The sequence below is a fragment of the Camellia sinensis genome, chromosome 12, assembly GCF_055761805.1.
Source record: "Camellia sinensis isolate YWXY chromosome 12, ASM5576180v1, whole genome shotgun sequence".
Classification (NCBI taxonomy): Eukaryota; Viridiplantae; Streptophyta; class Magnoliopsida; order Ericales; family Theaceae; genus Camellia; species Camellia sinensis.
The window spans coordinates 146,584,867-146,609,357 of NC_138972.1; the positions used below are offsets into that span (position 1 = coordinate 146,584,867).

Genomic DNA, 24,491 nt, shown 5'->3' on the forward strand with positions numbered 1-24,491 from the left:
GGGTAATATTTCTTCAACTTGTCTATGTTGATCGGCTGTGAGAACTCTAGGCCATCTAGGTCCATCAGAACCACAGCTCCACCTGACCAGATAGACTTAATGATGTAGGGACCAGTCCAATTGGGTCTGAACTTGCCCCTAGGGTCATGAATGGGAGCTCGGTTATCCTTCAGCACCAAATCTCCTTCTTTTAGATTCCTAGACTTAACCTTCTTGTTGAAAGCCCGGGCAATTCTGCGCTGATAACCTTGAACATGGTACAGTGCTTTCAGTCTTCTTTCATCAAAGAGCATGAGTTCCTCAAATCTGCTCTGCTGCCAATCTGCTTCGGCTATCTAACACTCAGCCAGTACTCGCAAAGACGGAACTTTGATTTCAATAGGTAGAACGGCCTCCATCCCATAAACCAATGAATACGGAGTCGCCCCAGTAGAAGTTCGAATTGACGTCCGGTAACCCCACAGAGCAAACGGCAGCTTGTCTGGCCAATCCCGCTAGGTTTCCACCATCTTCTGCAGTATGTGCTTTATGTTCTTGTTGGCGGCCTCGACCGCTCCGTTGGTTTGTGGTCGGTATGTAGATGACTTATGAAAAGCCACATTGTATTTTTCCAACAAATCAATTACTTCCTTTTTGAAGTGGGAACCATTATCTGAAATGACCTCGTTTGGGACCCCATAACGACAGATGATGTTGTTTCTGATAAACTTTGCAACGTGTGACGCCTTCAACACCGCATAAGATTGGGCTTCAACCCACTTCGTGAAATAATCTATCGCGACTAGGATGAACTCAAGCCCATTCGACCCCTTTGGAGTAACAGCCCCGATCACATCGATTCCCCAAACTGAAAATGGCCATGGCGAAGTCATATTGTATAGCTTCGACGGTGGAATGTTCATGCGGTTCGCATGGATCTAACACTTGTGGCATCGCCGAACAAAGCCGATACAATCCTCCTCCATGGTGGACCAGTAATAACCTTGTCTGAGGATCTTCTGCGCTAGCATTACCCCGTTCATATACGCACCGTATTCTCCTCCATGGATGGCCTCCATCAGAAGCTTCGATTCTTCAGCTTCAACGCACAGCTTATGCATTCCCAGATAACCTCTCTTATACAATTTACCTCCGCAGATGATGAAGTGAACGGCCATTCTTCTGATTACCCTTTTATCCTTGGCATTTACCCCTGGTGGATATGCTTCCTTCTCCAAGAAGTTCCAAATGTCGTAATACCAGGGGTTCTTGTCCTGAACCTCATCTAAGGCAACAATTGATTCGTATACCGGCATGAACTTCTGGTCAATGATGACCGGACGCATTCGAATTCCAAACGGGATGTCTATCATGGAAGATAGAGTTGCTAATGAATCTGCAAACCTGTTGTTCTCTCTTAGTAGGTGAGTGAAGTTTAGCTTCTCAAACTAAGGAATCAATAGGTCCAAGGTCTGGTGGTACATTATCATCTTTTTTTCCTTGACTTTCCAATCTCCTTTTGCTTGAGATACAACAAGGTTCGAGTCCCCGATGACGTCCAACCGTTTTGCCCCTAGTTCCAGGGCTGCTTCTAGACTGGCAATGCATGCCTCATATTCTACTTCGTTGTTCGAGACTTTGAATCGGAGTTTGAATGCTAAAGGGATACGGGAATTGCCGGGTGCTATCAGTAACACCCCTATCCCATACTCGTACTGGTTTGACACTCCGTCAAAGTACATCGTCCAAGTTTCATCGTCGATATGCAAAATGGCCTCATCTGGGAATAAGTACTCAACTGGTTTGCCCTCTTCAACTGGATGGTCGGCTAAGAATTCTACTACTACTCTTCCCTTGACTGACTTGCACGTCACATATTTTAGATCGAATTCGGAAAGCAACAGCAACCAACGAGCTAGCCTACCTGTAAGTGCCGATTTCTCGAAAAGATATTTGATGGGATCGAGTCGTGAAACCAACATTACGGAGTGAGCTAGCAGGTAGTGCTACAGCTTCCTGGTAGCCCATACCAAAGCTAGGCAAGCCTTTTCCAACGGTGTGTAGCGAGTCTCATACTCTAGCATCTTTTTGCTTAGATAGTAGATGGCCCTCTCCACTTTGTCCTCTGATTCTTGTGCGAGCATGCAGCCCATTGTAGTTTTAGTCACGGAAAGGTACAATATCAACGGTCTCCCCGGCTCTAGCAGTGACAACACGGGTGGGTTCTGTAAATATTCCTTGATCTGTTCAAAAGCAGCTTGGCATCGGCCGTCCCACTGGAATTTCTTTCCTTTCTTCAGGAGACCAAAAAGTGGTTCACAAGTCAAGGTTAATTTTGAGATAAACCGTCTTATGAATTGCACTTTACCCAGAAAGCCTCGCACCTCCTTTTTAGTCCTTGGTGGTGGCATTTCTAGGATGGCCTTGATTTTGGAAGGGTCGACTTCGAATACCTCTCTATGTAATCAGAAACCCCAGCATTTTTCCTGCTGTAACACCAAGCGTACACTTCTGAGGATTCAAACGCAACCGGAATTCTCTTATCCTTTGAAAGAACTTTTGCAAGGCGGTGTAGTGGCCCTCTCTTTCTTTGGACTTGACAATCATGTCGTCCACGCACACCTCAACCTCTTTGTGGATCATGTAATGCAATATTATGGTCGCGGCCCATTGATATGTAGCTCCAGCGTTCTTCAACCCAAATGGCATTACCCTGTAGCAGGAAGTCCCTCACGGGGTGGTGAAAGTAGTCTTTTCCCGATCTTCAGGTGCCATCACTATCTGGTTGTAGCCCGAAAAGCCATCCATGAACGAAAGCAAAGCATGCCCTGCTGTGAAATCCACCAACTCATCGATATGTGGCAAGGGAAAGTCGTCCTTTGGACTAGCTCTGTTCAAATCCCTGAAATCCACGTTGCCATCCTTCTTCGGCACTGGAACAATGTTGGCCAACCAGGTCGGGTATTCGGATACCAGCAGGAACCCTGCGTCAATTTGCTTGGTGACCTCTTCCTTAATCTTAAGAGCTCAGTCCGGACGGATCCTCCTAAGTTTCTGTTTAACGGGTCGGGCCTCGGGGTCAAAAGGGATCCGGTGCTGTACAATCTCAGGATCGATTCCAGGCATGTCTTCGTAGGACCACGCGAAAACATCTTTGAAATCTTTTAATAAAGCGACTAAGCGCTCCCGTTCCTCCGAAGACAACGTGGACCCGATCTGGACTAGCCGCGGGTCCTCCTCAGTACCAATATTCACAGTAGTGATTTCATCCATTAAGGGTTTAACAAATCTCTCCTGCTCTTGTTCAATTAAGCGTTGCAAAACTGGAGGAATTTCTTCCTCGTCGTTTTCATCAAAATTTTGAAAGTCTGAGTTAATGCAATAAATCAAGAGCACAGAAAAGTACTCATAAACCACAGCCACATCATTCTCATTAAGTACATCCAAATCGTCCGATTCTTCGGTTACAACAGACTCAAAAAAGAACGAAAAAGACGACTTAGACAGGATTGTGGTATCCGGGTTATCACCCCCTAGAATACCAGACTCAGACTCAATCGAGCTGGAACCTGATTCCGACTCAACAGATTCGGTGGAATCAGATTCCGGCTCACTACCTGACCCGGTGCTGCTTGACAAAAATCCCTCTTCATACTGCCAAATGAGAGAGGGTGCGATAAATGCTTCCAAAATGTTTTCTGGTAGGCCCGTAGCCGTTTCATTCCCGATCACGCATACCAAGAAGTTATCCCCCAAGCACTTCTGTTCGATCGGAGGATCTGAAAGTAGACATGCCAGCGCTACCCCCATTTCACTTTCGGTGTCCTCAGATTCCACTTTCTTGCTCTGCTCAGCCTCAGCCAATGGGTCTATCTGCTCTTCGACAACATCATCCCCGGATAACTGCAGGTCAAAGAAGATCTCAAAACCTGGTACGCGCTTCTTCTCCGCGTTCAACCATGGTTCCGGAAAGCCACAAAACGGAAAGTCCTCCCCCTCCCAGACGAAGCGTCCGTTTAGGGTACCCTAAATGGGCTGGTGCATTAAGTCAAAAGGCTTCCCTGCTTTCTTCGCTCTGGCTCTCTCAGCCATCTCCTTACCCTTCCTTATCCAATCCTCTTTGGTGGGCAGATAACCCAAGCCAAAGGTATGCGGGTTGTGTGGCACTTCGGCCAATGCTGCGACGCCCTTCCGGCCGCTGTTTCCCAATCCCATCCCGGGGATGTGTTGAAGCTTGTTCATGAGGTACACTGATTGAGCACTGACATATACCCCCTCATTAACAGCCAAAATGTTTTGCACGACCCGGGCCTCAGCCAGAATGAAACCGGATAAGAACACATCCTCCATACCGTGCTCAATTTCCAGGACTAGTGTAGACACCTCCGGCGGTGGATGGATCGATGAATTCCCAAAAACAATGGCTACTCCCTTTCCATGGGAGTATTTCACCATCTGATGCAAGTTGGACGAAACTGCCTTCATTTGGTGCAACCACGGCCGCCCCAAAAGTAGATTGAAGGTCGCAGGAACTTCTAAGACGTGAAAGTCTACCTCATGCTGTCCCGGCCCAACCTTGGTCTAAATTTTTACTGTCCCCATTACTTCTCTGCTTGAGTTATCATACGCCCTTATCACCTGGGCTGTCGGCACAAAGTCCGCGGTCATTAAACCGATTGCATATGCAGTTCTTGCCGAGCACACATTGATGGCGGACCCTGTGTCGACTAGCACCACGGGTATCCATTTGTTTCTACACTCCACAGAGATATAGAGTGGCTTGTTATGGTTCGCACCCCCAGGTGGCAATTCTTTGTCGGAGAAAGTCAACATCGGGATAGCCCCTCTCGAAAAAACTAAGCCCACCAGTTGTTCGGGCGTGGTGTCTATTGAGAGCTTGGCCTTGTCCATGGCCGATAAGACAGCTTGTCGATGCACTCGTGATGCCATAAGCAGTCCCCAGATAGAGATGTCTGCTTGTATCTTTTTTAACTGCTTCAGTATAGCCTCTTCTTCGATTTGCTTCTCTTTTTGCTTCTCCGCCTCCTTATCTTTCCCAGACACCTCTGGCTGATCTAGGTGCGGGGGTTTGAAATACCGTCCGCTTCTAGTCATATGATCGACTTCGCCGATATACTAGGTATCATATGGTTGGTTACTCCCCCAACCCTCATCTGTGTGGGCAAGACATAGATCATCGTCTTTCCACCACATTCCATCGACAACCAACAGACACCTGTCTGGCTTTGGTATAGTTATACCCACAGTACTTTCCGCCCACATGCTTGCAGCGTTCTCTGTCTTCGTGTACGCAGCATCTTCAGTCCCCTCCGGGGCCTTGGCTTTCCTGATTCTCTCAAAATCCCCAAATCTTTCTTGTTCTAACTGCGTCAGTACAGCTGGCTGTTCAATAATTCCTGTATTCAAAATGCCCAAATCCTGAGTGAAATTCTTGACACCGGCGCTCTCCGGCGATTCATTCTGATTTTCGGCCCTTCCGGCCACAACTGATGTTCTTGCCCCTACCAGGCCCTGTTCTGGTTGGAACTCTTCCACAATATCCGGTTGATCATCCAGCCACCCAGTAACCTCCGTTGATTCCTCAAAATCAAACCAGCTGACTGTCACGGCCCCTGGATCTTGGTCGGTGAAAAACAAGAGGTTGGCAAAGTCCTTTTCCACAGCCGCCAAATCATCTGTCCTCTGCTCAAATCCATCTCCTTGGATCACACACAGCTCTGCCCTCTCTGGCAATTCTACATTTGGCTCAGACTGGCCTGCTGACAGGATGTAATCACTCAGATTGTAGGCTTCCCCAGCGAAACTCCCCAACTATTCAAACCCTGATTCAACAATTCTATCCTCCTCTGAAATCTCCCCTGTTATGTCTTCGATAGTCACCACCATTGGCTCAGGTTGGGTTCTGGAGATGTCCAACATGCACAAAAGGTTAGTGCAGTCAGGAAGGAGCACCTCTGGCTTAGGTAGGTGGGACGGGGTAATATATAGGCTAGGTTCGTAAGACACGACCCCAGTCTGGATAAAGTTGATACGTTTGGGGGGTGGAGCTTGGTTGTGAGGTGGGAGAGGGTTTGTTGTGACATTGGGTTTTTCAGGAGGCACAATCACCTGCTTGTCAACGAGATCTTGAATCTCATGACGCAATCTAAAACATTGGTCAGTATCATAACCATGTTGTTGGTGATATGCGCAGTATTTTGCTGGGTTATGAGAGGGAGGGAGTGGATTCGGCAATGGCCTCGGCTCCAAGGGCTTTAAGTGCCCTTTCCTGATTAATACCCCTAGAGCCTTGGACAGAGGCATATATAATGGGGTGAAGGTTCTTTCGCCTCGAGGTTGGTATTTGGTGGTTTGTGTGTTGCTTCCCGACGCGCCGGAGAAAGGTGTAACTGCCATGGATCTGGGAGGGAGAATGGTGGTGACCATGCTTACTTCTGAAGCTCTGGCATTTGTAGGGCCGCTCGGGCTTGCATTGTTGTTGCGATTGAAGGTTCTTCTGGGTTGCTCTCTGTCTTGGTCAATCAGACCCTGTTTCATTGCATCTTCGATCTGTACCCCCATCTCATGCAAATAAGAAAAGGTAGGGAAGAGGAGTACAATCATTTTTTACATCAGTTTCAGCTGGAGATTGCGCACAATCATCCAGATTTGATCTTTGTCAGTAGGCCTTAGGGTCATCATTGAGGCCTTCGCCCTCCACCGAGTTACGAAATCTGAGAAGCTCTCCTTAGGCTCCTGCCTTGTTGTTTCAAGATCACGGGTTGTAATCTCGATTTGGGTATTGTAAGAGTATTGCGCAACAAAGGCCTCGGCCATTTCGTCCCAACTCCGCTTGACATCATCTTCTAATTTCGCATACCAGATAGCGGCCATACCTGACAGGGTATGGCCGAATAATGAAAACTTCTGCGGTCTGGTGAGGCCCATCGGCCGTAGTAAATCTGAGAATAACCGGAGGTGCACCATGGGATCCCCAGATCCGTCAAAGCGGTCGATTTGTGGCATCTTGAACCTATCTGGCAGCGTCACAGCCACGTTGGTATATCCATCCTCGATATCCGGGATAGCCTTTACCCCTTGGGATTTCTTGAACAACTTCTCGAGCTTGCTCAATTTCAGTGTTGTAGGGTCTACTTCGAACTCGAAGGGAGAGTCCGGGTGATTGATAGGCGTAGGTGCCTTGGATAATTGAGGTAGAATCGGGGGCAGAGCCGGCCCCGTCGAGATGTCTGTATCCTCCTGGATATTCTGGGTATTTGGCAGGATGTTCTGGATGTTTAGTGTCTCCTCGGGTAACTGGACCCTTGGTGGGGAAGGAGCTTGATGCGAGGCTGATGCTCCGGCTTGCTGTTGCAGCCTGGCAATTAATTTTGCCTGCTGGGCCATGATCTCGGTCTGTTGTTTGGCAAACTCATCCCGGTGAACAGCGTCCTGCTGCATGGCTCTCATGGTCTCCTGCATCTGGCGCATCATTTCTTCAACTCCTGTCGATACCGCCATACTGCCCTGACTTGTCTGAACTACTGGCAGGTCTATCTCTATAGCAACAATTGAGATCTCAGTCTGACTATCCACTGATGGGGTAAACCACTGCTCTGGCAACCTCTGCTCGGATACACTGTGTTTCCTCGGCCTTCGCTTGATAACCGGGGGTAGAGAGTGGAACACTGGTTGTCCGTCAACTAGATCCTCGGATCGATTGAGTCGGCGACCTCTAGTCCAGAGTGCTTGAGGAATATCTGCTTGGTTTAAAGCAATTATGCTAAACTACCTAGCAAAAAGATAAATAAAGCAACAATAAGGAAATAAACAACCAGACAAACGGACAGCATAACGGCTTAAAATAAACACACAACACACAGTTAGGCACCACAACACACAGTCGAAAAGCTGAAAGTACTATTCTCAAACACTGGTCACTATCCCTAAATCACTGTCCCCGAAGCTGAATCTGATACCCGCAGATAACTGATTCTCAAATACTAAACTGGTGCCTGCAGGCCTGATGCCCAAACTTGCAAACTGATACATGCATTTCCTGTAGAGGCACACTCTAAAAGCACATAACAAACAAGTGAGAGCCAAAACACCCCTATGTTGGGGTAGAGTTTCCCTGTCCTATTTTGTCAGGAGCTAGGGTTTCACTACACACACAGCGGTTTCAAACAACCTATATCGGGTAAGCAACCTGTCCTAGTTTGGAATGGTCACTATGGATTTCGATATGCACTAGGTCGAATGGTCAAAAAAGGTGCCCCGGTAAAATCGGGGTTTGTGTTCCCGTCGTGGCAGAGCCCGCAACCGGTCAGCCTTATGGCACGCTTCTCGAAGCGAGCCTCCGGCAAACCGTTCAGGAATAGCATACGGCAAACACGGTGTCCTAGGCGCACCAATGCGAATGCAATGCAAAGAAACACATAAGTGTAATCAAAACAAGACATCATGAGTTCGAGTCAAGTTCTCCAACTCCCCAACAGAGTCGCCAGAAACTGTAGACGCGCCCTCGGGCCTCACTACAGTTCGGACTCAATTTGTGTCACGGTCCTGTATCTAATCTCGCGGAGTGCAATGCAAGACCGATGAATCATCAAAGAGTCCAAATCTGGCAAATCGTTTTTGAAAACAGATTTTTTAAAAGAAGTGCCAAACATGGACTGCTTTGCCAGATACAGAGTTGCCACCTAAATATTTATTTTGAGGGAATTTAGGAAACCCTGACTCATTGCCTAAGGCCACGTGTCCGTCATCACCAAAGTTGCCTCGGCTCGGGAACTTGGGTACGATTGGAGAAGGTCACTTCGTGTCACGCCCTCAAAATAACCCATAATAACCATAACATTAACATGCATTTATAAAAGAAAACGAATCATTTGAGTTATTCATCAGAGTATTCTTATTGAAAGACATCACATGTAACATCCTGCAACATCAAAATAAATGCCCTAAGGGCTTACATCTTTCCAAGCTAACACTTGGACACAAAAAGGATGAGTACTAACTCATTTACAAGTTAAGTCCTAGGCTTGAATGTTTACATGAAATCTCAAAAATAACAAAATAAAACATATAACTAAAGACAAGTCTTCAAAATCCCAAACATCAAATCCTTCCAGGCTAAGTCCGTGGAGGTAGCTTATCACCTGAACCTGAAAATGATGTTCCCATAAAGGGTGAGCCACAGCCCAGTAGAAAAGTACTAAACCAAATATAAGCATTGAATAAAGCTATAGCATTCAATAGATGGTTAACCAAGATAATCAATTTTATCATTAAACAGTCTCATGACACTAATGTCTAAGACACATTTCAGTTTCCATTATTATCAACATGGCTCAGAACTTGGCCAAACTTACAACAGTGAATTATATATCATATTCACATTACTTCCAATATCAACAAAACCAATGAGACTCATGCTCATATCAAAACACTTCATACTTCCCATTTGATACACATTTTAGTGCTGTATCAATAATCATGTAAAAACACTTCAATATAATAAGCACACATAAAAATGGTGCTAATGGAGTCCATCCCCTATCTCCTCCCAAACAAAAAAATCTGGTTTAGAGGTCCATCCCCTATCTTCCCCTAAACCGTGGAGTACATCCCCTATCTCCTCCCAAACAATATGCATATGCAATGCTCAATCAATACATGTAATTTCTGTATTAATTCAATAGTCTAAATTTATGACTTAACAAATTGATTAGTTTCAATTTTCCCTAATCCGCATGCACTGTCTACAACAAGCACGACTATCCTCCACCGATAACCCAAATCAGTTATTTCTAGACTCGAAAAATAAATATACTAACAATTCCATAGGCGAGTGATTTATATTATCCAACTACACCATTTAATCAATAAATTCCCCAATTTCATGGATTTAACCAAATTCCCCAATTTCCTTAAATTAATTACTCAAATCAATTTAGCAATTCAACTAGGGTTTTTTTCCCAAAATTTTCAAAGTGTCCCCAACCTATCAAAATACCAAACTTAGAACAAAGCTTATAAGATGGAGTAGGAAAATCCCTACCTCGAAGAAAATAACCCGTATAGAGAAGATGGAGATGAAGACCAAAGACCAACGTGCTCCAAATCCCAAGTTTCTCAGATTAAAATGAAGCCCTCAACTCACTCTAACTTTTTAATAAAGGATCTAAGGTAGAAACTCACTCTAAGTAGATCAATCGAAAGAGAGAAGGTGTTTAGAGGGAGAGAGAGAGAGATAAAAAAAACACTCCAGGGGCGGTTTTTAAAAAGTTATGAAGGAAAAGTAGGTCAAAAAGTGATCCAAAAAGTGAAATCACGGACTGATATAATCGACTCTACGCTCGAGCGTAGAAATCTCCGCTCGAGCGTAAGACACAGAATCATGCTCGAGCGTGAAGAAAGCCGCTCGAGCGTCGATTGCACCCTTCCAGAAGTTTTGCAGGCGCTGGCACCCGCTCGAGCGTCAAACTCCCCGCTCGAGCGGAGGAGCAAAAACAAGGGATCACGCTCGAGCGTAAAAACTACCGCTCGAGCGGAAGAACTGCAGAGCAAAATACTGGGAGATGGAAAATCACGCTCGAGCGTCAAAATTCCCGCTCGAGCGGAGAAGCAACAACGAAGGGACCGCTCGAGCGTTAAAACTTCCGCTCGAGCGTGAAGGCCAAAATCTGGGCATCACCTATTGGCACCTAAAATCAACCAACCTGTAACAGACCCGCCCAACACAACCTATACTTCCAATACAAAGAGATTAAAGGACAACAACAACCAATAAGTAATGACAGAATCCACGGAACCTAAGTCCGGATACAATAATTTAAAGAGAAAGGACCGGGGTCGCTATAACCTCCCCTCCTTAAAAGAATTTCGTCCCCGAAATTAAGCACAAGGTTTCGAAAACAAGTTTTTCTCAAATTCCAACAATATGATAACTCACTAATAAACAACTTGACCCAACACCGGCCATTCCATCTCTTAACAAAGAGGCATGCCACAATATGCAAAACAACCATATATTTCAACCTGCATTAACACTATGCAATTTTCTTTCGATTTCAACAATTTTCAATATATTCAATATATACAATGATTAGTCTCTGATTGTTCGTCCTCTGTCGATCTGCACGAAAGGGCTTCTCTAATTCTTCCATATACAATAATAATCGTATAGTTTTTTTGTTGTCTATACAAAATACCCACATATGTACATGAATTATACATATGTACACACACATATAAAGGAATTGTGAAACGAAAGTAGACAGCTTTATACCCAATGGAGGCCATTAAAAAGCAAGCAACCAAACTAAGGGAACAAGTAGCCAAACAGCAACAGGTACCTTCTTCTTCGATTCAATTTCCTGTTTGGTTGCTGAGAATTTTTAACTCTTGAATTATGGGTTTTTGTCTTCTTCTTCAATTTCAACAGTTGGAAGAGTACTGATAGGCTTTGGTGATCCTTTTTGATTTCGTGTTTGAGGGAGGATCTTCATTATTGTTGTTGTTAATGGCGTAATTGCTTAATTCTCTGTTAAGTTGTACGTAAATGTGTATGTCTGTGACTACTCTTTGGTTAATTGCTTGATTTTGTATTTATTTAATTACATACATTTAATTTCTTTTGTACATTTTTTTTTTCTTTTTTGATTTGTTTTGTACACTCATATGGACTAATATTTATAGCTAAATCATAATTTTTTTATCTATATATTATATAAGCAAAAAGAGGTTATCGTGAAGAATATTGTGGGAGCTCCAAAACCTCAAAATAAATTTATAAATTTATTGAATTAAAAAATAAGTTTAAATTGGTTAATCCATTAAAGTAATAGTTTTCAAAATATTAATAATTCCATAATTTACAATTTTCAAAAGGAAAGATAAAAAAATATTCCATATCTCTCCAACCTAATCATCTTCCACTGATTTTTATTTCCTTTAAAAAAAATTAAAACTTGTTCCTTACTATATTACTATATTATTCATACCATATATAATTACTCTCAAATTTTTTAAATTCATGATAAAAATTAGGAACCTTCCAAATATTTTGATTTAATTTATGGAATGTCAAAGGGTGAGTTTATCCCTTAATTATAAAAAAAAAAAATATATTATCTATATATATTATATATTATATAAGCAAAATGAGATTTTCATGAGGAATATTGTGGGAGTTCCAAAACCTCATAATAAATTTGTAAATTTAATGAATTAAAAAATAAATTTAAATTGGCTAATCCATTAAAGTAATAGTTTTGAAAATATTAATAATTCTATAATTTATAGTTTTCAAAAGGAAAGATAAAAAAATATTCCATATTTCTCCAATCTAATCATCTCCCACTGATTTTTATTTCCTTTAAAAAAAATTTCTTATTATATTATTATATTATTCATACCATATATAACTACTCTCAAATTTTTAAATTTCATAATAAAAATTAAGAACCTTCAAAATATTTTGATTTAATTTATAGAAGGTCAAAGGGTGAGTTTATGGTGCATTCACACGAGTGATTATAGACCAAAAACATTGGAAACAAAATAATAATGTAAAATTTTATGATATTTCTTAGTAGTGCCTTCCACTCATAAAAAATATTTCGAATTTAGAATGTTTTGACCAGATTCATTTTAGTGTGACTTACTAATACACCAAGTTTAAATTTACATAATAAATTCATATTTTAAATATTTCTTTTTGATATTTTTTTCTAAGCATAATTTATGAATGATTTTTTGATTGAGAGAATATTGAGTAGAGCTTAGTATGGTTATTCATAGCTGATTCGATCACTACAGGAAAAAAGGGATATGGTGGCGTTTTTTTAACGACGTTTTTTTAAACGTCACTGTTATTAGTATTTAACGGCGTTTTATAAACGCCGCATATTCTATTAGACAAGACGGCACCGTTTTATAATGGGAAAACGCCTCCAAATGCGGTGCCACACGCGCCTCCTCTTGTGAAACCTTATTTTGAATCGGAACCCTCTCTAAGCATTTCGATCGAAGATTCAGAACTCTCTCTCTCTCTCTCTCAACTCTTATATGCACACATCTCTCTCTCCCTCTCAACCTTCTCTAAGCTCCATCGAAGATTCAGATCGAAGCGATTTTGAAGCTCCATCGAAGATTCAGATCGAAGCTCCATCGAAGCGATTTTGAAGCTCTATTGAAGATTCAGATCAAAGCTCCATCGAAGCGATTTTGAAGCTCCATCGAAGATTCAGATCGAAGCCCCATGGAAGCGATTTCGAAGCTGCACCGGCGAGGTAGCGAGCTCCACCGGCTCATTTGCAAAGATTTAGTGATTTCCAGAAGCTCAGATCTGAACTCTGACCCCTCGATTACTCGCATTTCAAGCTCCGATCTGAAAAAAATCTCAGTTCGATTCTTGAGGTATGTTCGGATTGACTCAATTTGTACGATTATTTGTTGTTCCCTTCATCTCTCTCTCTCTCTCTCTTATGGTTCTGCGATGGTGGAGGGGCTGGGAAGGAGTAGGTAGATCGTCGGATTTTGGAGGATAGGCAAGGGGATTATTGAGTTTGGTCCTAGAGGGAGGGATTTCTGTATCAATGTGCAGATACATAAATGATATATACTGATATATATATATATATATTTTAATAATGTCTATTGGAAATGTTTCTATTTTTAAATCAAGATGCAAATGATGGGAACTTGAATGGACAGGATTTTTGCACAGAGTCTTGTCTGGCCTCTGAGACCGACCATTTACTTGTAGATACTATTGAAAGCAGGGTGTTGAGTAACAAGGAGGGAGAGTCTTCTCTTTCAGAATCCAAGTGGTTAGAACATGATGAATCTTTGGCTGTTTAGGTCAAGGTATATATTAATGTTGTTGCTTTGACTTCTACCTTGTTCTCTTTTATTATATCATTAGTATAGTGCACATATATAAGAGGGTGTGGTGCTTCTGGACCAATAAGACTACTTGTTACATGGTTATTTGGGCACGAGAAAAAGTCAACAGTGCTACATGTATGTAATTAAAATATAGAAAAATATATAAAACGTACACTCTGTGGTTTAGATTGATTTTAAGTGTAATCCAAATAATACTAAAAATATATCTCAGCCACAGATTATATTTTATGTGCATTTTCATTGTTTTAATTTTGTGCAACTATCATTTCTAAAGAAAAGGTCAGTCATACCCTTCTATTTTTGTGCGGCCTCATTGATCGGGAGCACCTTGTGTAGATGTCACTATTGGAAAGAATGAGTTGCCTTATATATATCTATGTATTCATCATAATGCATAGCTCTTCGTTTCTCATCAAACACAATGGAAAGAATGAGAAAACAATTGCATATCCTAGAAATTCAAGTTAAACAGTTGTGTATCCTTATTGTTGATGCGGTGACTGAAGTGGTTTGGGTTATTACCCTACTTGAATTTTTGACCAACTTTTACTCCCTATTTTATTTTTCATGGCTACCATTACTTGTTTCGTAATTATCCTATTAAGGTTACCTCAATTATAATTTCACAAAGTTAGACATGACTAATGGTTATTTTCCCATTAGATTTTGTGGACAACTGACTATTTTCCCCTTTCTTTTTCTTTATGGGGTCCTGTTGCTGAAAATGTATGTGAAACAGCAGCTGGATATCTCAATGAATGTCAGAATGAAAGCTTAAATTTTACTACTAGTTTAAGATTTTCTACATGTAATGGTTATCAAAATTACTGGCCTGACTTGAGAGAATTGTTTATTCTTTTTCTTTATTGAGCATTTGCACAGCATGACTCGTGAATTACTGGCCTGACTTGAGAGAATTTTCTGTATAAATCCTCCTGAGCACTTCTGGGTTGGCACTCGTGAATTACTCAACACAACATCTTTAAAATAGAAAAGTAATATTTCTTTCATGTTTGGTTAGCCAAACCACTAGCTACATTTTTAATCCTCTTAGAACAATAACTAAGATAGCTAGTTTCAGGCACGTTACATGGACTCTTTAGAATAAATCAAATAAACAATGGTGTGAGATATGTACTTAACACTATATATATATTGCTGTCTATAAATCAAATTCCTCTTTAACACTATATTATATATGATACCATTTCATCTCACTTAATAGTTTAAAAATATAAAAATATAACCCTTATTTTGCCAAGTTGGCGAATACCAAACATCCATATCCGAGTCTATGTAACATATGTTCGAGGAGATGGTCTAACTCAAGTTCTTGTTTGAGCAAGTTGAACCTCTTTTGTCATGCATAGAGTGTCTCGGCTGCTAAGGGTGCCTTTCTTTTTGTCTTTTGCTTTGATGATCTGTTGTGGATGTTGTTTGCAGGATATTATGGAGTTCCCAGGTCTGGAAATGTTGTTTTGTGCTGCTTCTACATAATACTATGGAAGAGATTGCTGTGCATTCTCTTTGTGAGTAGTCTGTGTTTGTTTGCTATGTTGTGTGTGAAAATCTGTGGTTGGTCAAGATTTCCGCTACTCTGCTATTGCATCTACTTGTTTATGGATTGTTATATGATCTCTTGGCTTTATCAATAGCCAAGAAAATAAAAAAAAGAGAGTGGAAAACATATGTTATTTAATTTGACGCAGCGAGAACTTTGATGTGTACTACATATTTTCGGACATATATATTTATATGTTATCTACTTGTCTATCTATCTATCAATCTTTATATATAAGAGAAATATTAGTTAATGCATCAAAAGTATTGGTAAGCATGTGAAGGCATAATGTGATGTTTTAATAGCCATTTGTGTTTTATGACAATTGTTACTGATAAAAATATCACTGATCTTTGCTCAATAATTTTTTCACCAACTTGCCAAGACATTTAGGCATACAAACTTAGTATAATGGTGAGACCATCCAAAAATAATATTTTCACAGGTTCCTTCTCACCTCTTTTGTTTTAAGACCAAATTTGTCAATGCATTTCATACTGGTTATCATCGGATGAGATCGGTAGCACACCATCTATTCTTGTTATTGCTTATATATCATTCTCATCTCTACGTTTAAAGAATTGGGCAAGCAAGTAAATATTATTGAACAAAATAGAATATTGAATAGGAACAACAAATGAGATTATTCTTGTTAAATTATGCTGTGTATGTCGCACTAGTTTGGTAACTTTTTTCATATATTTCTTGTATAGCTTGGGAGGCTTTGCTTGGACCAAACCAGTGGTACTGCAAAATGGTACGTATTCTTTTCTCATATAATTTTTACCTCTTCAACCTCAATTCTAAATCTCTTATTTTTTTTTACTTAATAGTGCATTATTTCAAAATTAAACAAGAAGCTCATTTTCTATTCTATGATGCTTGCTTTTATGCTTCTCTTTCCCCTTGCTTCACCTCTCAATGACGAAGGTCATCTTTCTTCTCTTTGTCTCTCTCTCTGTTTTGTTGTCTTTTGAGCTGTTTTTGCCTCTGATGAATGCAGACTTATAAAAGTTTTTACTATTTTTTCCACTATCTTTTCGATTGTGATTTCTGCGAAACGGAAGCTTGTTTGGTAGCTTTGAAGAAGAGTTTGGAAATTATTTTTAAGTTTGTACATTTTAGAGATTCTTATAAGTTCTCTGTTTGGTTTCCAAGAAAATGCTGGAGAAAACGACAGTTCGGTTTTTATGTTCCCAGAAGAAGACACTTGCAGGCAGTAGACAGTCGTTCAGTTCAGCTGGTTTCATATAATCTTATTTTCAGTATATTTTGAAACTGAACAACAATAGAAACAAAAATTCCACAATTTTTTTGGATTTTTAAAGCAATCAAAATTTTTTTTTTTTGTTGGCTACCAGGGAGGGAATTTATTTTCTCTTCGTTTGTGAAGAAAATCATGCTATATAATTAATAGAAAGCTATTCACATGACGAGAAAATGGTTTGTATCTGCACAGGCAAAGCGTTAATGTCGACGTCGTTTAACAACATAGCAAATGTGTTGCTGGACTAGGATGATGTTCATAACGATGATTTCTATTCATGGCGTGGCGTCTTCTGTGACAATATCACCCTATCTGTTGTTTCTCTGTATGTGTTTTCTGTTCATGCTTATTTTTCTTCCTTTTTCTTTTTCCATTTGATTCTACTGGAGTTTTTATTTATTTTTTTTTTATTTATATATATATATATATTTATTATATTTGTTGGTTGAAGGAATTTGTCAAATTTGAACTTGGGTGGGGAGATTTCACCAGCCATTGGAGACCTGAAGAATCTACAGTCCATGTATGCTTTCTTTGCTAACCCTGTTGATTTGGTGTTCTTGCTCATTGTAACCAGGTTAACATAATAGCAACTTTGATGTTATTGTTGAAATATTTTCAGGGATTTTCAGGGCAACAAATTAACTGGTCAAATTCCTGATGAGATAGGCAACTGTGTTTCTCTGATGCTAGTGTAAAATTTCATCTTCTTTCTTCATTACAATTTTATTTACATATATGTGGATATATTAATTTCTTCTTCTGTCTTTAGGTGATTAAGATTTTTAGTTTTTATGTTAATGGTTGGGTTTCCATAATGCAGGGATTTATCTGATAATTTACTGTATGAAGATACACCATTCTCAATATCCAAGCTTAAGCAGCTTGAGTTATTGCAAGTTAATACCTGAAGTGAAGTACTATTAATTAAATATGCTGGATTGTTTAAGATAGATAAGTTTTTAGTTCTGCCAACCAAGGGCTTGAATAAGCTCTGTAAATGCAGGAATTTGAAGAACAATCAATTGACTGGTCCTATCCCTTCAACATTAACACAGATTCCCAAGCTCAAAACTCTGTGAGTCATAATTTTTTTATTTTTTTATTTTTTAGTGGAGTCCATGCAGTTAACATTACCATATGCTTTTTTGATTGTATTTACACCAAAGCCATAGACACTTGTGCTAATATATATGTATGCCTTGTCTTTGTGTAAATTTATTCTGTAGGGACCTTGCTCGTAACCAGCTTATTGGTGAGATACCGAGGTTAATCTATTAGAATGAAGTATTACAATATCTGTAAGTACTACATCAATTACGGTTTAACAACTGATAAATAAAATCCAATTTCATTATCAACCCTTGATGCTATTAACACTTAAACATTTAATTATGTTTGCAGAGGGTTACGTGGCAATTCTTTAACTGGAACCCTGTCCCCAGATATGTGCCAACTGACTGGCCTGTGGTATTTGTGAGTGTTCACTTCTTGGTTATGCTTGCTTTGGGCTTTTTCTGTGCTTCCTACTTGCTTTCTGCTTCATATCCATGGGGACATTGAAATCTTCCTTGATCTCTTTAGTGATGTAAGAGGCAATAACCTAACTGGAACAATCCCCGATAACATTGGCAATTGTACAAGCTTTGAGATCTTGTAAGTTTCTTAAATGATAACTACCCTACTACGGAAATACATTCTTTCTTTTCATTTTTGGTTAAAATTGTAGTGTATGATTTTCAGAGATATCTCATACAATCAGATCTCTGGGGAGATTCCATACAATATTGGCTTTCTACAAGTGGCCACTCTGTGAGTTCTCTTACTCCACTTTATATTTTTCTTTTGTGGAAGAAGTAGAAGCTAGAAATGTTCTTCTTCTGTTGTCTTCAAGGAAGGTCAATTGAAGTTAAAATTGATATGCACTTAATTTCTGAATTCTAATACAAAATGCATTTCGTGTTTTTCATTATGACATTACTGTGCTTATGGTTCTTGTTATTAGATCTCTGCAAGGAAATAGGCTGACAGGGAAAATTCCAGAGGTGATAGGTCTAATGCAAGCCCTTGCTGTTTTGTAAGTGTGCTTAATATAGTGGCATGTCTTTGAGAATTTTTTTTTAGAATGTGTCTAAATATAGTTGAAGTCAGATAGTACTTGCTGAGATTCTTTGAGATGGATGGACAATGTGAAAGCTGTATATTAATTATATTTATAGGGATAGTGACTAATGGAACAACATTATTTTTTGAAGTCATTATTTTTTTTCCACCTCCTTAATTACTTGTTTTATGACATGGATATGGGCAAGTGGATCAGCGTGCTGAATACATGATTTTTATTTCCTTGCATCAGCCAATGCAACTTACTCCTTGGTTCTTGCAGATGATGGTAGGGAAGACCTATTTGAAAAAAAAGCCTTATGAATAGATGGTCGTGTCTACTTCTATATTTACTTCGGTGTTTTTAACCTATTTGTTAATATTTCATTACAGGAAGTTACAAAAAAGGCCCAAGAAGAGGCTTCTGAGCATGTGAGATGTCTGGAAGAAGATTTGGGAAAGTTGAGGTATATTTGATTTGTTTGAATTTCTTCTTTTTCTTCTTCATTTTCTACTTTCTACTGTAAGCTTAGAAGCTTGCACTGTTGAAAGAGCTTGGTGATCTGTTTTGTGAATTTTAACTTGGATTGTAGTCCTTCTTCTTCTTAAAATGTTTTATACTTTAATATATATCAGTATTGGTGGGTCCCCATGCTTAGCAGAAATTGGAGCCACTTTATGTTCCTGAAAATGGATCCATGGACAATTTGTCCGCTAAAGAGGGTGATTTGTTGTTTCAAATAATAAAGACTATAAATTAGCTAAAAGGCTTTGTATGTTTGCTATAACACAGGCAGCTAATACATATAAATCTCAATGAGACACCATATTGTTGTGTTATATGAAGATTATACAGGTTGAAGAAAGTAAACATGCATCCCATAGTTGCACAATGGTGCATGCATTTTATACATTTTAATTCTTTCAAAATTGTATATAACGGACATGATATTCACAGAAATATTGTGCAAGATTAACAAATTGATCATGAAATTCAGTGTTTAGTCAAAGAGATGAGTTCATCTACATCAACAATCCTAAAAGTGTACTTCTATCTCTAGTATCTGATGTTTAGATATTTTGTTTTCATTTCCGTGCAGTACAAGTTTTTTGTTGATGGAGAATGGCGGCATGATGAGCACCAACCATTTGTAAGTGGAAATTATGGGGTGGTGAACAGTGTCTTCTTAGCTAGGGAGCCTGATGTGATTCCTGCAATTTATACTCCAGGGACACCTGGTAGATCTAGTATGGATGTGGATAATGATCCATTTTTTCATTTTTTGGAAGCAAATTATCTTACAAAAGCTTTTGTAATACAAGTTGGTCTAGTTGATAAGAACAAGGCTATGTGTGACTTTTGGCTGGTGTTGATTTTTGCTGCCATAGGACTGCTAATTTTTTGGTTGAGAATTGTGAATTTAATTTTTGAATATGTTATTTTGTGGGTAATGATGATTGGATATTAAATTGAATAGGAAAGTGAATTAATGCTGCATTTATAATTTGAATGGGAGTTGTTATTTCATATTACGGCTATTCAATTTTATTCTAGGTATTTTTTTAGTTTAATCACATAAAATTAGTATAATTTCAAAAAAAAAAAACAAGAGGATTTCACGGCGTTTTTAAAACGCCACCTAAACTCCAAAAGGTTAACGGTCAATTTTTTTAAAAAGATATGACGGCGTTTTGAAAGCGTCGCTAAAATTATAGTGACGTCATGTAGGGACATTTCACGGCGTTTCTAAAAACGCCGCCTATTCTAATATCGCGACGTTTTTAAAACGTCGTAAAGATACAGCGACGGCCGCAGCTTCGACGTTTGGTACTAAACGTCGCAAAAGGAATTAGCGGCGTTTTTGAAAGATATAGCGGCGTTTCTTAAACGCCACTAAAAGTCTGTTTTCCAGCAGTGGATGAATCTTGTGCATAGTATGAGACGGTTCTAGTTAATTTGCCAGTAATGTACCAACTATACATATGCATTGATAGTAGTTAATTCTTGCTTATTTTTTCAAGTTGAAATTGTATACAATAATGTTATAAAGGTAATGTTATACCATATGTAATTTATAAAATAATTCAATCATATGAGAGTCATAATTATTATAAAAAAAAAATGAGTGATAAACAAATACCACATAAGGTATAAACTTAGAAATGAGTCATAATTATTTAAAGGAAGAGATTTTGTTGTTTAATTATTACCAACTTCCACAATCAGTATTTAAATAGAAAGACAGTGACAGGTATACAATTGGCAATTCTAGATCACCTCAGATTTTTTTTTAAGGAGCATTTACACACAAGTCATAATTTATGAACTTATAGTCCATTAAGTCCTAACTAAGATTTTTTTGACTTTCAAGTCCTATTAAATTTTTAATAGTCCAAGTTGCCCTTTCAAACAATGATTGTTTATTATTTATGATTATCTACAAAAAATTTATTTTGATTTTAAACACTTTGAAACATCAACTTTTAAATTGAAAAAAATTTTAAAAAAAAATTATGTGCAAAAAAAAAAAAAAAAAAAAAAAACTAATTTTTTTTAAAAAAAATTGTATTCTTTTTTTGTGCAAAATTGAAAATTTTGTGTCTATAAAGGACCTTGATGATGGAACATTTATATGCAAAACTGAAAAGAAAAAAAAAAGTTTAAAAATAAAAATAAAAATTGATAATGTCATCAGTTTTAAAACTAGAAATGTGACGTCTCAAATTTTTTGAACATCAAGAGAAATTAAATAAACAAAATGACTTTATAAATCAAAAAATTGACATCTTAATAGTACATTCCAACTCTCGTGCATAACCAAAGGTCTAAACAATATTAGATAAAAACTTAAAATTATCCAAATACAACATCAAATGAAATTATAAAGTTCTTAATAGCTAATACATAAGATAATAAAATTTATTCGGTTCTAGTCATGGTTTCAAGTCAGCCAAGGCTCTACATTAGCGTCAACTCTATTTTAGCTTCAATTATTTCCTCGTCAAAACCTGGCATAAAACGCCAGAGCAACAAAACATATGTCATGAGTTTCACAACATAGTAAGAAAACACAACAAACCTACCTTTCTTTGTAAGAGAAAAATAATGAGATTATAATATATAATTGTAAATATAAATTACAATCATTAAAATAATTTCAATAATTTTAATAAATTAGGTGACACTCAAAATCTCACCAAAGATATTTAACTTACCAACCACTAAGCCATGGCCACAGTTAATTTGAAACCCCCCTTGGTCAAATATTCAAGTGTTACCTACCGTAACTACCAGGGATGTCCACGTTCGAAGTTATATACCCAAGTAGTGACATCCATGGTCTACCCCAAGGAAACGATCTGCTAGGGGTACGTAACCTCCCTGTATGCCACTTGCACATCCACACTTATTCCAAAATTGAATATCGCAAAGGGTTCAAATAAGTCTCGTGCCATCTTAGAGTTTCGCAATACAATTTACATAAGAATTCTCAAAATCAGGGCTCACACTGAACAATCGGTATTAACCATTAACCCTTAATTTCGTACATTCTTTAAAACCAGGACTCACCTTGAACAACCGGTATTAACCGTCAACTATTAATTTCATATACTTCGTTGATCATTTTAATTAATTTTCATACTAATCACTAATAATTACAAATTAGATCACAATCAATATTATACCATTTCAATATAATTTTTAACATAAAATATCAACACATACGTTCTACAACAATCCATCAATGTTTATAAATTATTGTGAATAGTTTAATCAAGTCATGGTGTAAAATAATAATTTTAAATACTAAAATAAATCACAACACACACATGCATGGATTACTAATTTACAAGTAATAATCTTGATTCTTTATCATTCTGTCCAAAATTTTCAAAGCATAATTTTTGTAGTTAAATTTATAAATAAAATATTTATACAATTCTAAAATTCATGTAATTATATGGGATATTCAACAAACATGTTATGGTCATTTTTCAGAAAACATTTCCCAAAAATAAGTTATAAATAATTATGTAAAATTTCAAGAAATTTCATGACACAGATTCATCATATTTTCTTAAAATAATTCCACACTTAAATTTACAAATCAGTTCTGAGAGGGTAATTTTTGTGAAAATTGGGCCGAGCTGGGAGATGATCATTATGGCCCACAATACGAAGGGCTGAGTAAAAAGGCCGTAAAGTTACTCCGACCCAAGAGAGGTACAAAATTACTCCGGCCCGAAAGAAATGTAATGTTACTCCGGTCCGGAAGCGACTTGGAGTTAGGTCGGTCTCAGAGTTAGCCCGGTCATGGCATAATGTAAACGTAGCAAGCCTCACTCTTAACTTAGCTCGGTCTCCGCAGGGAAACCAAAGTACAAACTGCGGAGTAAAAGACCGGGCTAGTTGAGTCTCGGCCATGTGGTTGCTAGCATAGCATGGTCATTTTACTTCGGTCATGATAGCCCGGTCATAGAAGAACCATCTCACTTGGTTTAAGCAGTGAGGGGGGTGTTGGAGGATAAGGATTATCCTTCAGGAGGTTAAATCCTAGGAGGACTCTGCATGGAGGAGTAGAAGTCCTACTAGGATTGTGCCACACGAAACCTATAAAAACTCACAAACATCACCTTTGGAGAGGTAACACACAACTTTGCTTTTTGAATACACGAAACTTTTGTCTATTTGTCAAGCTTACTGACTTAGGCATCGGAGAGGTTTCCGGCACACACCCGCCGGCTAGCTCACGTTTGTGTTTTCAGGTGATAAAGCGACGACGTACAGAGGAGCGCAGACTTGATCAACAGGATTATACGAGAAAGTTTATTTCTTTCCCGTACAATTGGCGCCGTCTGTGGGAAAATCAGACAGGACAAAACCTCTTGATCAAGCTTTACCTCTTGGAACAATGGCACATATTGAAAAATTGCCACAGTCCGCCATTGATGGGCAAACTCCAGATGGGGGCGCAAGGCGTGAAGGACTACCTTCTATCCCTCCTATGGCAGATTTGGAGCCCCAACGACATAACACCAGGAGGGATACTAGGGGGAGGCGGACTAACAGCCCCCGTCACTCTCATTCGCAAAGTCCTGACAGGCAAAGGCGGAGGATTGATCCTCAAGCTCTGGAAGACCGCATGAAGGAGCAAGATGAATTAATAAGGAAGATGGCGGCGGACATGGAGGCCTTGAAGCGCCAGATGAAGATAAAAGAAGTGGCGACAAGAGAGGGGCGCAAAAACAAGACGCCCCCTCGCCACTCAGAAAATCGTAGTAGGAATACCACACCCTCGCAAGGAGAGAGCAGAAGCCTCAGGACAGGCGATACTCAATCCAGGTCTTCCAGAACTCGTCACTCCAGGTCTGAGAGGACGAGATTTGAAGATCATACACTGAAGGAAGCACGTATTGGCCTTCACATACGCACCAAACCAGATCTAGACAGACGAAGTTACCCAGATCATCCGACTTATGAACCGTGCTCGAAGAAAAGGCACGATGCAAGGAGGATGCCAGGGCACGGGATCCACATAGAGTTTCTGCTTTACAGCGGTTGGCTCCTCGGACGCATGGAAGCGTCGAGGTTGGAATGCCAATACCGCGCCTTGCCTACGAATCAATGGACAAAGCATTAGCAAGGTTGCACACTTCGCCGTT

The 24,491-nt window shown here is 39.2% G+C and overlaps 2 long non-coding RNA genes across 4 annotated transcripts; both read left to right on the plus strand.

Moving 5' to 3' along the window:
* The first annotated feature begins 16,691 nt into the window (after nucleotides 1-16,691).
* LOC145804296 (uncharacterized) lies at nucleotides 16,692-17,621 on the plus strand. Its single transcript, XR_014345925.1, has 4 exons — nucleotides 16,692-17,049; nucleotides 17,176-17,247; nucleotides 17,347-17,418; nucleotides 17,548-17,621. It is a non-coding gene; the product is annotated as an uncharacterized LOC145804296 (long non-coding RNA).
* On the plus strand, nucleotides 17,617-20,217 carry LOC145804295 (uncharacterized). Of its 3 annotated transcripts, XR_014345922.1 has the most exons (8): nucleotides 17,617-17,802; nucleotides 17,954-18,025; nucleotides 18,129-18,200; nucleotides 18,309-18,380; nucleotides 18,468-18,536; nucleotides 18,730-18,801; nucleotides 19,221-19,294; nucleotides 19,928-20,217. It is a non-coding gene; the product is annotated as an uncharacterized LOC145804295 (long non-coding RNA). The 3 variants fall into 3 exon arrangements; XR_014345924.1 differs by lacking the exon at nucleotides 18,730-18,801 and having other exon boundaries at nucleotides 19,225-19,294; XR_014345923.1 differs by lacking the exons at nucleotides 19,221-19,294; nucleotides 19,928-20,217 and adding an exon at nucleotides 19,037-19,203.
* The last annotated feature ends 4,274 nt before the right edge of the window (nucleotides 20,218-24,491 follow it).